At 38.7% G+C, this 13,763-nt stretch overlaps 1 protein-coding gene and 1 pseudogene across 6 annotated transcripts in view; one reads left to right on the forward strand and one right to left on the reverse strand.

Moving 5' to 3' along the window:
* Zfx (zinc finger protein X-linked) overlaps positions 1-13,763 on the reverse strand; it is a 49,265-nt gene that overhangs the window by 8,253 nt on the left and 27,249 nt on the right. The window lies entirely within an intron of this gene.
* LOC128107096 (non-histone chromosomal protein HMG-14-like) lies at positions 6-13,756 on the forward strand (annotated as a pseudogene).

Genomic DNA, 13,763 nt, shown 5'->3' on the forward strand with positions numbered 1-13,763 from the left:
ACAAGGAGAAAAATACATCTCAAGTAATAATAGAAAATGCTTAAATAGAAAGTTACTGTTTTTGAGAATCCTCTTAACAGTCTCCTTAACTTGATTCACATAAAATTGGGTGATTTTAACCTAGACAAGTAGAAGGTTCCATAAACACACTTCTAGAGACTTTTAAAACCGAAATCAGATACTAAAACCAGATTAGTCACAGAAATATGCCTGGTAGCATAGAAACTCTAAGTAAAAGGATATATTTAGCCTTTGCTAAACCACAAGTAAAAGCACTCCTACATTTAAAATAATCTTTGAATATCTCAGGCGAAGACCTTTAAATAATATTCTAGTAGTAAAATGAAAAAGCATGGTCCTCATAAGAATATTCTGTAAGCACTCCTTCATGGTTACTATTCTTGAATATTCATTTGATGTGATCTATTTTCATCAGAATAATACACTTAAAAATAAAGAAAGCCGCAAAGCTACACAGAGAAACCCTGTCTCAAAAAAGAAAAAGAAAAAAAAAAGAAAGCATGACTGCCAGAAAAGTATACCTCAATAAGATGGGGAGTACAAATTCTAATTCAAAAAAAAAAAAAAAAAGCTTAAAATTTACAAATGCTGGCTCGATGGCACATGCCTTTTCATACCAATACTCAGGAGTCAAAGACAGGCAGATCTCTGAGTTAGAGGCCAACTTAAGTCTACATGGGAGACCTTGCCCAAAAAAGCCAAAAAACAAACAAAACAACAACAAACAAAAAACTTACAACACATATCTTATATGTAAGTAACACATATCTACAACTTTAACTTGTGACTTAAGTCAAGGTCCTTGGTGGTAAGTAAATACAACAATATATAAATTCAAACAAACTCTGAAATGTGAATTTGTCCTCTTTTAAAGACAAAAAGAAGGGCCATATGGAAAATGGAAGAAAGAAACAAAGAAAAGAGGGCAGAAAGTAGCAAAGTGTTTTAGAGCAAACACTACAGTTTTGTTTTCTTTTTTTTCTTTTTGAGACAGGGTCTCTGTGTCACAGCCCTGGCTGGCCTCAAGCTCTGCCTGAGTGCTAGGATCAAAGGTGTGCACCACCACTGCCCAGCCAAACACTACAGTTTTAAAAAGCTTTATAGAAGTCACCAAAGTAATCAATGTTGTGTATGATTTGGAAAATAAAACACAAGAAAAATTCTAGATTTGAATAAGGACCAAAAATGTAATTGCTATGTAAGCATCCTTATAGCACACATTATTTCGGGGCATCCCCAGCAACACAGAAAGTGTGGTAAAGGTTAGTGAGAACTCAGCATCTAGAACAATTTCTCAGAAAAGTTAGATTCATTAATGTTAAGTCTATTAAAGAAACATGACAATGTTTTTTCTGCTCTAAGCTCAACTAGTCATATGTGGCTTAGCTTGCCACAAGCAGAGGGAAACAGGTCCAAGGCCTAAAAAGAGAAGCCCCAATGCCCCAGCAAACCTTTTCCTTTCTCCTTTTAGTTCTCTTTCTGGTGTCTTCCCACATATATTTGTTTTCCTTCTGGCTAGACATTTATGTTTTAATCACTTCATCAAACAGTGAATTGTAATTACATATTATTAAGTCTTTACATTAGATATTGGGAGTTACCCATACAACAAAGTAAGACTGCACTCCAGAGAGAGCAGACAGATGATTATTTTAAATGCAGAAACAATAAATGTAATTACCATTTATTGACTAGTACTACTTAATACTTCCAGCAACCCTGTGAAGAACAGTACAGTACTGCTGACATTTTACAACAGAGCAAATGGATGTCTACAAAGGTTGATTTATTTGGAATTACACGGAATTTAAATCTCAAGTCACACAAGTCCTGGTCCAAGTTTGTTAACTTTTAGTCTCTAGAGTAGGAGATAGATATATTGGTAAAAGCAACTACATTACATGAAAAACTAGAGAATAGTGTAACTACTTAAAGAAGCTTTTTTGGTCACCACAAATGAGATTTACATATGCGTGACTCTTTAAGCAGCTAGTACTGCAACAAAGGCTAGATGGTGGTGGTTCTGATCACTGTAACATTTTAAATTCTGGATCATCTCTTCTGTAGTTTACAACCAGTATTAAACCAAGATAGAACTCATATTGTGATGTCCAAAAGTCCTGTCATGCTCTCCATCAGGTTAAAAAACTGCATTTACCTAAGCAAAATTCTTGTAAAGAACATAAAGATGGGCCAGTATTTCAAAACCAACAGTAAAAAGCAAGAATTGGGCCAACAAGATCGTTATGCATTTAAAGGTACTTGCCACCAAGCCTGAAGATCTGAGTTTGAGCTGTAAAACAAACACCATAGGACAAAAGAACTTACTCCCTAAAGTTGTCCTCTGATTTCCACATGTGTGCCATAGTATGTGCTTACCCAAACACATACATACACACACAGCAAGAAAAATTTCAAAGCAAAAAATATACTAACAATTTGTCAACCTGATTTCTGACTTATCAAGAATTAAAACCATTTCTTTGATCTTTAAAAAATGATCTATTTATTTAATTTTGTGTGCACTGTGTTTTGTCTGCATGTGTGTCTGTTGGATCCCCTGAAAATGGAGTTACAGACAGCTGTGAGCTGCCATGTGGGTCCTGAGAATTGAACCTGGGTCTTCTGGAAGAGCAGCCAGTGCCCTTAACTGCTGAACCATCTCTCCAGCCCTGACCATTCAAATTCTAAATAAATCACAGCACAGAACTGCTGGCAAACGGCTTTTGTAAACTATTCCAATCTGCCATTTACAAAAACAATAATTATAAAATTTAATCATTCAAATGCAAAGTACCATGGATCCCAAACCATGCATAGGACACCAAAAGCAAACATTTTAGTGTTTGTTTTGGTAGTGCTGGGGATCAAACCCAGGGCTTTGTGAAGGACAGGCAAGTGGTCTACTACTAAACTACACATTCTCTCTCAATCACTTTAGTCTACTTCTGACACTCGGGACATTATTACATAGCAAATTATATTTTAATATACTCCCAGCTTCAAAACCAAACATTTCACTTAAAAATATACTTGTTGGAAGACAAATACATGCTTGTAATCCCAGCATTCAGAAATAAAAGGCAAGAGGACTGTTGCAAATTCAAGGCCAGCCCAGGGGTGGCACACACCTTTAGTCTCAGTACTCTGGAGGCAGAGGTAAGGGGAATCTCTTGAGTTCGAAGTCAGCCTGGTCTACAAAGTGAGTTCTGGGACAGCCAGGGCAATATAGTGAGACCCTGTCTCAAAAACAACTAAAAATATGTTTATGTATATCTAATTTGTTGATAGATTATTTTACTTTTCCTTGTATAATTTAAAGTAACTGAACATGAAGGTCACTTATGGAGAAAAGGCAAATGTCTGTTTACTCACATTACAAGGATACGAAAGCTAAGCTCTCTAATGCAATCTTTAATAGTAAGTTCATATAGAACACAAAAGAGGATTAATATCCAAAATGATAGTGTCTCACTGTATACTAACAGGTTCTATGTAGACAAAGAAAGGATATCTCACTCAGGCTAACAGAAAAAGAAGGGGCAGCTACTTCATTCAGGTAAAGGACAAACTATGGACACAGGTACAGAGACAAGAAATGGTATGAAATGATTGAGCATGAAGTGTGTCACAAGGCATGGTGAGGAATACAGCCAACTGCTAAACTGCAGTCAGATCACAAAGGGCCTCCTGCACCTGGCAGAGAGGCTCAGACTTGATCCTAGAAAGCTGGAAAGTTTCTCAATTGGGTCAGACATCAAAATTTCTTGGGGAACTTGAAGTGGGGGCAAGTCCCTAGCCAAGCAAGTCTACATAATCCAAATGTAGGGAGATGGGACCTAGAAAGTAAGAAAAAGAGAGAGACTGATTTAGAGGGGCCCTAAAGCCCTAACCCTGACCAGAGGCATGAGAGCATCTGCTATAAGTGATGGGAGATCTTTAAGCAATGATGAATCATATGCCCATTTGCTAATACCATCATGTTGGCCTTGAAAAAGTAGATAGGCTGAAATGGATCAAGACACAAAGCAGGGAGAACACTTATGAGTCTGGCAGGTGATAAGCAACAAGGCCTTCAATAAGGACAACAGATAGTAGGAATGAGGAAGAGAGCTGGGTTGGACACCTATTTAGGGATGAGTAGGACTTGGGAATTTGGCTAGTACCTTACCTCGAGAAAAATGTAACAAAGGAACCAAGTCAGGGGTTTGATTCTGAGTGGGTAAGAATGGAAGGGGAGTTCGTGCGGTGGCGGCCGAGGCAGCGTAGCTCCGTGACAGGTTCGGCCTCGCACGCGCCTTCAACCCAGCGCTGCCAGGATGCCCAAGAGGAAGGTTAGCGCTGAGGAACGGAGCGGCGAAGGCAGAGCCCAAGCGATGCTCCTCAAGGTTGTTGGCCAAGCCCGCCCTGCCAAGGTGGACACGAAGCCGAAGAAGGCCGCGGGAAGGGATAAACCATCAGACAAAAAAGTGCAAACCAAAGGGAAGAGGGGAGCAAAGGGCAAACAGGCGGAGGTGGCTGACCAGCAGACCACAGACGTGCCTGCAGAAAACGGAGAGGTTGAGAACCAGAGTCCAGCCTCTGAAGTCGAAGAGAAAGAAGCCAAGTCCGACTAACCATCCATCGTGTCTGTCAGTGTCCCCGCCTCCCTTCTTGTACAGTCCAGAGGAATATTTTCATCAACTATTTTGTAAATGCAAGTTTTTTAGTAGCTCTAGAAACATTTTTTAAAGGTGGGAGGAAGTCCCACCTCATCCCATTTTTTAAGTGTAAATGATTTTTTTAAGAGGTTAAATCACTTGCTGGTTGTTTATTTTTTGGTACAACCAGAAAAGAGCAGGATACTGAATCAGGAGAGGCTGTGACTGTCTCGGGGGTCACCATAACATTCCGTAGAGGGGGCTAGTTTTATATCCTACAACACAAAGCATACTTGGAGTCTTGGTCGTGCATTTGTGTCTGGAATATTTTCAGTTATTTCTGGTCTCGTGTTTCTAGTAGAACTGTATCCTAAAAAACCACTCCTCGGTCCTTGCCCTGTCAGAACTGTCTCTGGTCACGGCAGTCCATTTTCCTAACAATTGTGATAATGTGCTGTGAAAGACTGAAATTTTGAATATGTACTGTATGTGGCATAAAATTGTGAGTCAGTGGAATTAAGGATTGTGAGCATTTGATTGTTATGTGAGGTCTTAGGGAAAACTTGCCAAGCTTAGGATGGAACATCACTGGAATAAGTTCAAAGAGAAACAACACATGGCTCTTTTGGGTACGTTAACACAATGTATGACTCTTAGAGTTTGGGTCCATGTTTTAAGAATTGAAATGTCTGTGTACTCAACCAATAAAGTCTCAGTTGTGAAAGAGTAAAAAAAAAAAAAAAGAATGGAAGGGAAAGGAGGAAAAGGAAGGAACTTTGTTTGTGTGTAGACAGGTCTCACTCTGTAGCCCAGCCTGGTACGGAATTCATGCTATAGCTCAAGCTGGCCTTGAATCTGAAGCATCCCTCCTGCCTCAGCCTCAAAAACACTGACATTAAAAGTCTGCGTGGGGCTATCAAGATGGCTCAGCAGGTACAAGTAAGTGCCTGCCACCAAGTCTGAGGACCTGAGTTTGATTACTGGGCTTCACAGAACCAACTCGTCAAGTGTCCTCATATTGTGATACATGTCATGAGGCACACATACACAGAGAGAAAGAGAAAGAAAGAGAGAAATACAATTTCAAAAATCAACAAAAGCATGTGTCAACACACTCAGAAGTGAATGGTTAATTACTTTAGAATCATAATAATTTAGAATATTCTCACGATCTAGATAACTGAACCAATTGTCATTTTCAAATTTCAAACAGAGGTTAGCACCAGAAGGATACCAATCTCACCAATCTATGTAGAAGAATCTAGAATACATACGGATTATCATCGGAGTACTTATTTTTAAACACTTCAAGTTTGGTGAAGTTGGCCTAAACTTAAAGCAAAGTTTGACAAACTGATCCTAAGCCAGGCACTAATCCTAGCACTCAGAAAGCTGAAGCTACACAATACAAAATTCAGTCTCAAAAATCAAAAGCAAAGTCGGGACAGTTAGGGCTATATAAAGAAATCCTGTCTCAAAAAAACTGAAGTCAAAAGCAAAACAACAAAAACTGGTTGGAGAAATGGCCCAGTAGTCAGGAGCAACTGCGGCTCTTCCACAAGATAGGAGTTTAATTCCCAGCACTCTCGGTAGCTCTCAAACTGCCTGTAACTCCAGCTCCAGAAGATCCAATACCTTCTTCTAACCTCCTAGGGCACACATGTGACACACACACATAGACACACAGACATACACACACAAAACAAAAACCCAAACAAACCAACACCTGATTCTAACTGGTACTACAAAGTCAAATGTCCTTCTGCGTAAACGTGCTGTTTGCACACGTTTATCAGTCAGTATCCTTATAAAACCTCCAATGATTGGAAAATCTAGCCATCTTTGAACATGCAAAGTGTCACACCCTTACTTATAATTCAGGGTTGAAAAACCCTTTTGCTTTCATAAATATGTAGGAAAACACATTTCAAATACACTGACTTCCCTGATAACAGAGCCATTCTATCTATTATTATACAAAAGTAGAATTCACCTTCAGATTTTCACCTTGAGAACTTACCCCACCTACTCAACCTGTGAAATTATTCTGAATATAAAATATTGCAGAAGAGATTTTTTAAAAGAACACTTTGATGGTCCTGTTAAGTACTCAGAATTTCACCGTAATTTTAAAGTTACTATTAGAAATGAATTTCTAAAAACAGACAAAGAAAGCTCCAATAAATTGAGTCATCATATGTATGATTTCTGCATAAGTGCCTTCTTCTGCAGTCATGAAAAACTAGTACTTTAGAATAAGGTTTCTCCAAAATAGAAGTGCATAATTTTTTAAATTAAAATTACTTCTAATAATAACTACCATTTGCATTGCATTTTGCAATTTCCTTCATGTTTCCATGTAAGTTTCTGACTTCTTTTTCCAGATAAAGAAACAAAGGCTCTGAGAATGTGTGTAACATGGTTAAAGTCAGTTAGAGAGTGAAAGATTGGGGAAAGTGCAAGGACACACCTGTCTTTAGAACCCAGGCCTTCATTTTCATCTCCTGGTTTTTAAAGAAAGATATGTTTAGTGTCTAAAACTCAGTATTTTAAAAAAATTATCAATAATCCCAAACCACCCAGGAATTCTCCCACTCACAAGGTAGAAGCAGGAGAACCTCTCTAAGTTCAAGGCCAGCCTGGTCTACAGAGTGAGTTCCAAGATAGCCAGGGCTACACGGAGAAACTCTGTCTCAAAAAAAATAAAATCAAATGAAAAATTAAAAAGTGAAACTAGCAAGCCTCAAAAGTCATCTTCACATCTTGCCCAGCATTTGACCTAAAAACTTAAGTGAGCTGGGCAGTAGTGGCACACGCCTTTAATCCCAGCACTTGGGAGACAGAGCCAAGTGGATCTCTGTGAGTTTGAGGCCAGCCTGGTCTACAGAGTGGGTTCCAGGACAGGCTCCGAAGCTACACAGAGAAACCCTGTCTTGAAAGACAAAACAAAACAAAAAACAACAACAACAAAAAAAAAACTGATGTGAAATTCTGGAGTACAATCTCATTGTAATAACAGAGCTACAGTAAATATAAGCACATTTTACACAGCTCCAAGGAAGCTTCAGTAAACCATCTGAAGACTGAAAACTAGGAAATGATTGCTTGAAGTGACAGTAGATACTATGGCATCTAAACTTACATTATACTCAAGTCATTAATTCATTAACTTATTTTGGATGTCTAATTGGGAATGCTTACACAATAGTATTCTTCCCTCCCTCTCTGTGTGAGTGTGCATGCATATGCATGCATGTGTATGCATTTTTTTATAGAGTCGCAACTTCAGACCAGCTCTACCTATGAAATGTATCTACACAATTTTGGATGGAGAAAAAAAAAAACCTCTGAATAAGCTTTAAAAATGAAGTTTTCAGGTGACTATAATTAATAACAATGTTCTGTATACTTGAAAAATCACTAAAATAGATTTTAAGTTTTATCAACATAAAAAAATATGTAAAGTAATGCACATTTATTGTTCAATGTAACCATTCCACACAGGTCCTCTATCCAGTTACAACAAAAATCTTTGCAAGTCTTAAAGGTTTGAAATTAAAATACAGCTTTATGAACTAGCTTTGCTGGAAGGTAGAAACCAAGAAAACACTAGCAATTTCCCAACACATTACAAACCATTAAGTACAATGGTTTGATTCCAAAGGTAGTAAAGTGGATTATTTAATATGATCTTTACTTTGGAAAAAAAGAGAGATGATGGTGGGGAGAAAAAGTTCAAAAATGTCTGTACAATAGAGAACATTGTGTCCTCTATCTCTAAATCTAATTTTAAAACAACCTAACTACTTCATTATAGCAAACTAGGATAATAACATGAGAATATACACCTGTTTAAATGCACCTTTGCTTTCTTTGAACTTCTTTTAACAGGAATGAAATATCCCATTAAAATATATTTATTATATATAAAACATATTAAAGTATGCCAAAATATACTAAAAAAGTTTACTTCTGTCCATATTTACTTTTTCAGGACCATTAAAACTGACTTAAATTGGAAACCCCAGTACCTCAAAGAAAGATAAATATAAATAAGATTTTTTTTTTAAAGTCTGAATTCTGCACTACTACACTTGGTATGCTGGTGTCAATCATTACTAAATCTATCTCTATATATTTAAATGAGTCTACTGGAGAGGTGAACTTTCTAAAAAAGCAATAAAGGCAAAAGGCTGGTGTGCAGTTAAGCTGTACTCCTTAGAAAGCCCTTAGAAAGCAAGAGGGTGGAAGCCAGAAGGGCAGAAAGCAGAGAGAAGCCAGAGTGCTGCCGCCTTCACAGTCTGGGGCAAAGCCAACAATTTCCTCTAGCCTTGGTGCTGGGTTGTCTAGTCTTATTATAGGCTGGCATTAGTATTTAAAAACTACATTTTGGGCTAAGATGGCTTAATGGGCAAAGGCTGCCACCAAGGCTGACAATCCTGTTCCATCCTTGGAACGTACACAGTAGGAAAGAACAAACATCCACAAGATGTCCTCTGACCTCTACACATGCACCATGGCACAAGCACACATATATGTATGTGTACACACAAATATTCAAAAGCAATTTTAAAAGTGAAATAAAGGGGCAGAGACATGGCTCAGGAGTTAGGAGCACTTGCTGCTCCTGCAAAGAATCCAGGTTCAGTTCCTAGCACACTAACAATCACCCATAGCTCCAGTTCCAGGAGGCTGATACCCTCTTCTAACTTCAGTATCCACTTGATGCATTATGTACATGCAGGACAAAACACTCAAAAACTAAAAATAAGTCTAAAACTTTTAGAATAAAATTAAAAACCCCATTTTTATACTAGAGTACCTTACTTATAAATTTAAGTACCTTACTCTTCACTGGCTGCTCCACTTAGTTCCATCTATATTAAACATTCATCTAAGCCTCTTACCCTGGCCCATCCCCATCAGACCCAAGCTTTTCAATCCTTTTTCACTATCCTTTGCCTTTCCACCCAACCTCGTGTTTATTCTGTATTGGGAGATGAAGCTGCTTCACAGGGAAAACAGCTATGACATTCAGATAGTCCTCTAACCTTCTGTCTCTAGAGGGGGTCCTCATTCTTCCTAACATTTTATGCCCCTGCCTAGGACACAAGAGCCATCCAGTATGACCCTAAACATCAGTCCCTTCCTCTTCTTGCATCTCTCTTGTCAGAGTGGCCCTGTCCAGTCGTTTGTCCCTGTACCATAGCATGTCCAACATACATTCACCCTTTCAGCAGCCAGCAAAAGCCGTACTATTGCTTTCTGTCCCTTGACTAACCATAATGGCTTACACAAAGTTTCACCCTCATACCACTTTCACTGATGAATCAACCCATTGAAGTTCAACTTCTTCCATCTCCTATCCACTCACCCATGTTTTACTGAAACTAATCTAAACACCAACAACATTCTAATTGCCCAACAAGAGCCTTTCTTCTCAGGGACTGACACTTTTAAAGAATCCTCTGTACCCTCAATAGTGTTGAAAAGACCTTCAAAGTCTGTCACTGTGTCTTCTGAAAACCTCCAGTTTTCATTTGCCTCTCTTAATTCTTCTCCTTTTTCTGATAAGACTTTGTCTCACCTTATAGCCTAAGCTAACTTCAAATGTCTATGTCATTTTATACCCAAAATATCCATACTTGACCCTTTTTCAAGTTAACACACAAAGTAATAGGTTTCATTATGGCATTTTCATACATGTGTTATACTGTTACTCAATCCACCCTCAAGACCCGCAATTGCTGGCTGCCTTCCTCTCCCCATGAACGCTTTCATGCCATATGTAGTCCATTATTTCCCTCCCTTCCCCTTCCGTTAAGAGTTCTTCCTTGGGGCTGGAGAGATGGCTCAGTGGTTAATAGCACAAGTTGCTCTTGCAGAGGACCTGAGTTCAAGTCTCAGCACCCACACGGTGGCTCACAACCATCTTTAACTCCAGTTCCAGGGGAGCCAATGCCATCTTCTTCTGGGTATATGTTACACATACATACATGCAGGCAAAACTTTCATACACATAAAGTAAATCTGTAAAAAAAAAAATTCTTCCTCCCTGTGAGTGTGGTAGCACACACCTTTAATCCCAGCACTCAGGAGGCAGAAGAAGGGGGATCTCAGAGTTTGAGGTCAGCCTGAACTGTTTGAGTTCCAGGACAGCCAGGGCTACACAGAGAGGTCCTGTCAAGGAAAAAAAGTTCTTCCTCCCCTCTCACAGTCCCATTTCTGCTTTTATGACCTGCAACCAGCCCCCCACACAAATTTCAATCTATAGAGTCATCATGAGATAAAACATGCAGTATTTGTCTGAGTCTGACTTATTTCTCTTAACATGATAATCTCTGGTTTTATCCATTTCCCTGCAATTATTTTGTTTTTCTTTCAGCTGAAAAAAGTGCTACTGTATATCTATCACTTTTCTTTATCTATTCACCTGCTGGTGGATATCTAGCTGGTTTTATTTGTTGGCTCTTATAATGCAGCAGTAAACTTGGACATGTATGTTTCTCTGTGGTACACTGACTCAAGAGTCCTTCCTTTGAGTAGATACCCAAGAGTGGTATTGGTGAGTCATATATTAGTTCTATTACATTTCTGAGGAATCTCTATACTGGTTCCACAGTAGCTGCACCACATACTTGATACTGTTATTCGGCAAGTATTCTCTGGGAAACACCAACCATTTCCATGTGAAACACTTCCTAGATTCTGTTACCTCACCAATTTCTCCCCTCTCCAAAGTAGTAGATCAACATTTTCAAATGCCAAGAAAGAACAACCATCAGACTGTCTCCAACAACAAGCAAGCAACTAAAATTTTTTAACAGGTCCTAAATAATTTTTATCCACCAAACCTACTCCTCCCCTTGAATGATTATAATGACCCAATCTTCCAAGGTAGAAATCTTAGGGTCAAATGCTAGTCATCTCTGTATTATCTTTCTCCATCCAAGTCCCATCTATCTTATATGAGACTAAATCTCATCCATTTTACTTTCTAATCTTGGAGTTCAACTCTCTTCAATCCTCTTTACAATCAAAGTTTCTGGGATATTTTTCTTGTTTTGTTTTGTTTTGTTTTGAGACAGGGCTTCAGTGTGTAGCCCTGGCTGTCTTGGAACTTGCTCTGTAGACCAGACTGGCCTTGAACTCACAGAGATCTGCCTGCCCCTGCTTCCCCAGTGCTGAGATGAAAAGCATGCGCCGCCGCCACCACCACCAGGCTCTTGTTTTGTTTTTGAGACAGGTCTCGCTGGCCCTAGAACTCAATCTTCCTAAGTGCTGGGTTACAGAACTACACCAGCACACCCCAACTTGAGGGTTTTTTCTTATACATGAACCACGTGAACTACTGTCTATCACTAGTCTCTTGTTCACTATTCTTCCTCTCTACTGCTACAAGGGCTATCTTCCAAAATAAACTGAACTGGAAATAAGTTATATCACATATTCCTCTGCAGACCAGCGAAAACCAGGAAAATACTGCTGTGTGCTGGTTAGAATATAGAAAAATAGATAACCTCATAAAGTTCATAGGAGGAATTCTATTAAGCAAAACATTTGGAGGCAATGTAACAAAATTTGTAACTATACATACTCTTTTCTAAATTTTTATTTTATTATTGTGCGTGTGCATGGGGCACATGTGTGGAAGATTTCTGCTCCCTCTAGGAACAATGGCTTTCTCTACTTTACATATTTAGGAATTTTCAATAATTGGACCACCTATAGCAATGCCAAACACACAAGTCCCATAAATACTTGCTGAATGAATGCTTTTTCTTCCTTTTTACAGACTATTTATTTCAAAAGTTCTATCATAACTTACTGAGACAGTATCTTACTGTGCAGCCTGGCTTACTTCAAACTTATAGAAGTCCTCTTTCCTCAGCCTCTTGACAGTTGAGATTACAGGTATGCACACACCACACCTGGATTCAAATACCTCAATAACTTTTAAGATATTTTCTATAAAATACTGGTTGATTCTATTATATAGTATACTAATTTCATACATGAAAACAATTAGGCAAGTTTATAAATAGTATATGAGTCTATTTACCAAAATTCAGTGCCATAAGGAGTTAAGAATTTATACTGGGTTAGACCTGTGGTCTATGCAACCTAGAATTTTCTATCTGAAAGTAGTACCAAGAAAAAAAAATGTTATAAGAAGAAAGAGCTGTTCTCCCAGATGCCAACTTAAAACACTTGGAGGTTTGTCCCCCCACCACCTTAGTTCGCCTCAGTGCTGTACTCATCAGGCTTGAAATCCTGTCTCACTACTCCGCACTTTCCCATTCTGTTCCACAAACAGTGTTTGACATACAATTCAAGTACATATAAGGATTACTGTACATCCAAGAACACAAGTTCATACTCCAGGTTTTCTCTGTCCAGTGGTTTGTTTCCTGTACCTATAAGCATACAAGAATATAAGTAGTTTGGTCATGCATTTTCCCAAGTTATGTGAGGAGGGTTCCTCATGCTAAAAGAGGCCTAAATCACATCCTTCATGATTTTGCAAAGTTATAGACTGTCTTTCTATAACTGAAGAAACCACCTCTTTCTATCACACCTTTTTTTGTTTGTTTTTCAAGACAGGATTTCTTTGTGTAGCTTTTTTTGGAGCCTGTCCTGGAACTCGCTCTGTAGACCAGGCTGGACTCGAACTCACAGAGATCCACCTGCCTCTGTCTTCCAAGTGCTGGAATTAAAGGTGTGCACCACCACTGCCCGGCCTATCACACCTTTATATAGAAACAAGTCAACAATTTTACTTTTCACAATTTTCAGTTACCTTACAGACTCCAAACTAAAACTCATTTTACAGAGATTTACCTTGTTTTGTTTTATTTGAGACAGGGTCACACTATGTAGCCTTAGCTGTCCTAGAACTCACTATATAGATCAGGCTGGCTTCAAACTCATAGAGATCCGCCTGCCTCTGCCTCCTGAGTGCTGGGACTGAAGGTGTGCACCACCACACCTGGATAAGGTATTTTTACACATTTAATTTTAATGAACCTTTGTTAAGAAAGGTCCACCCCTGGCTTAAGTTAGAAAAGCATCACCTCTGACAAATACTACCCCCCAAGACTT

The sequence above is a fragment of the Peromyscus californicus genome, unplaced genomic scaffold, assembly GCF_007827085.1.
Source record: "Peromyscus californicus insignis strain IS unplaced genomic scaffold, ASM782708v3 Scaffold_10__1_contigs__length_136768540, whole genome shotgun sequence".
NCBI lineage: Eukaryota > Metazoa > Chordata > Mammalia > Rodentia > Cricetidae > Peromyscus > Peromyscus californicus.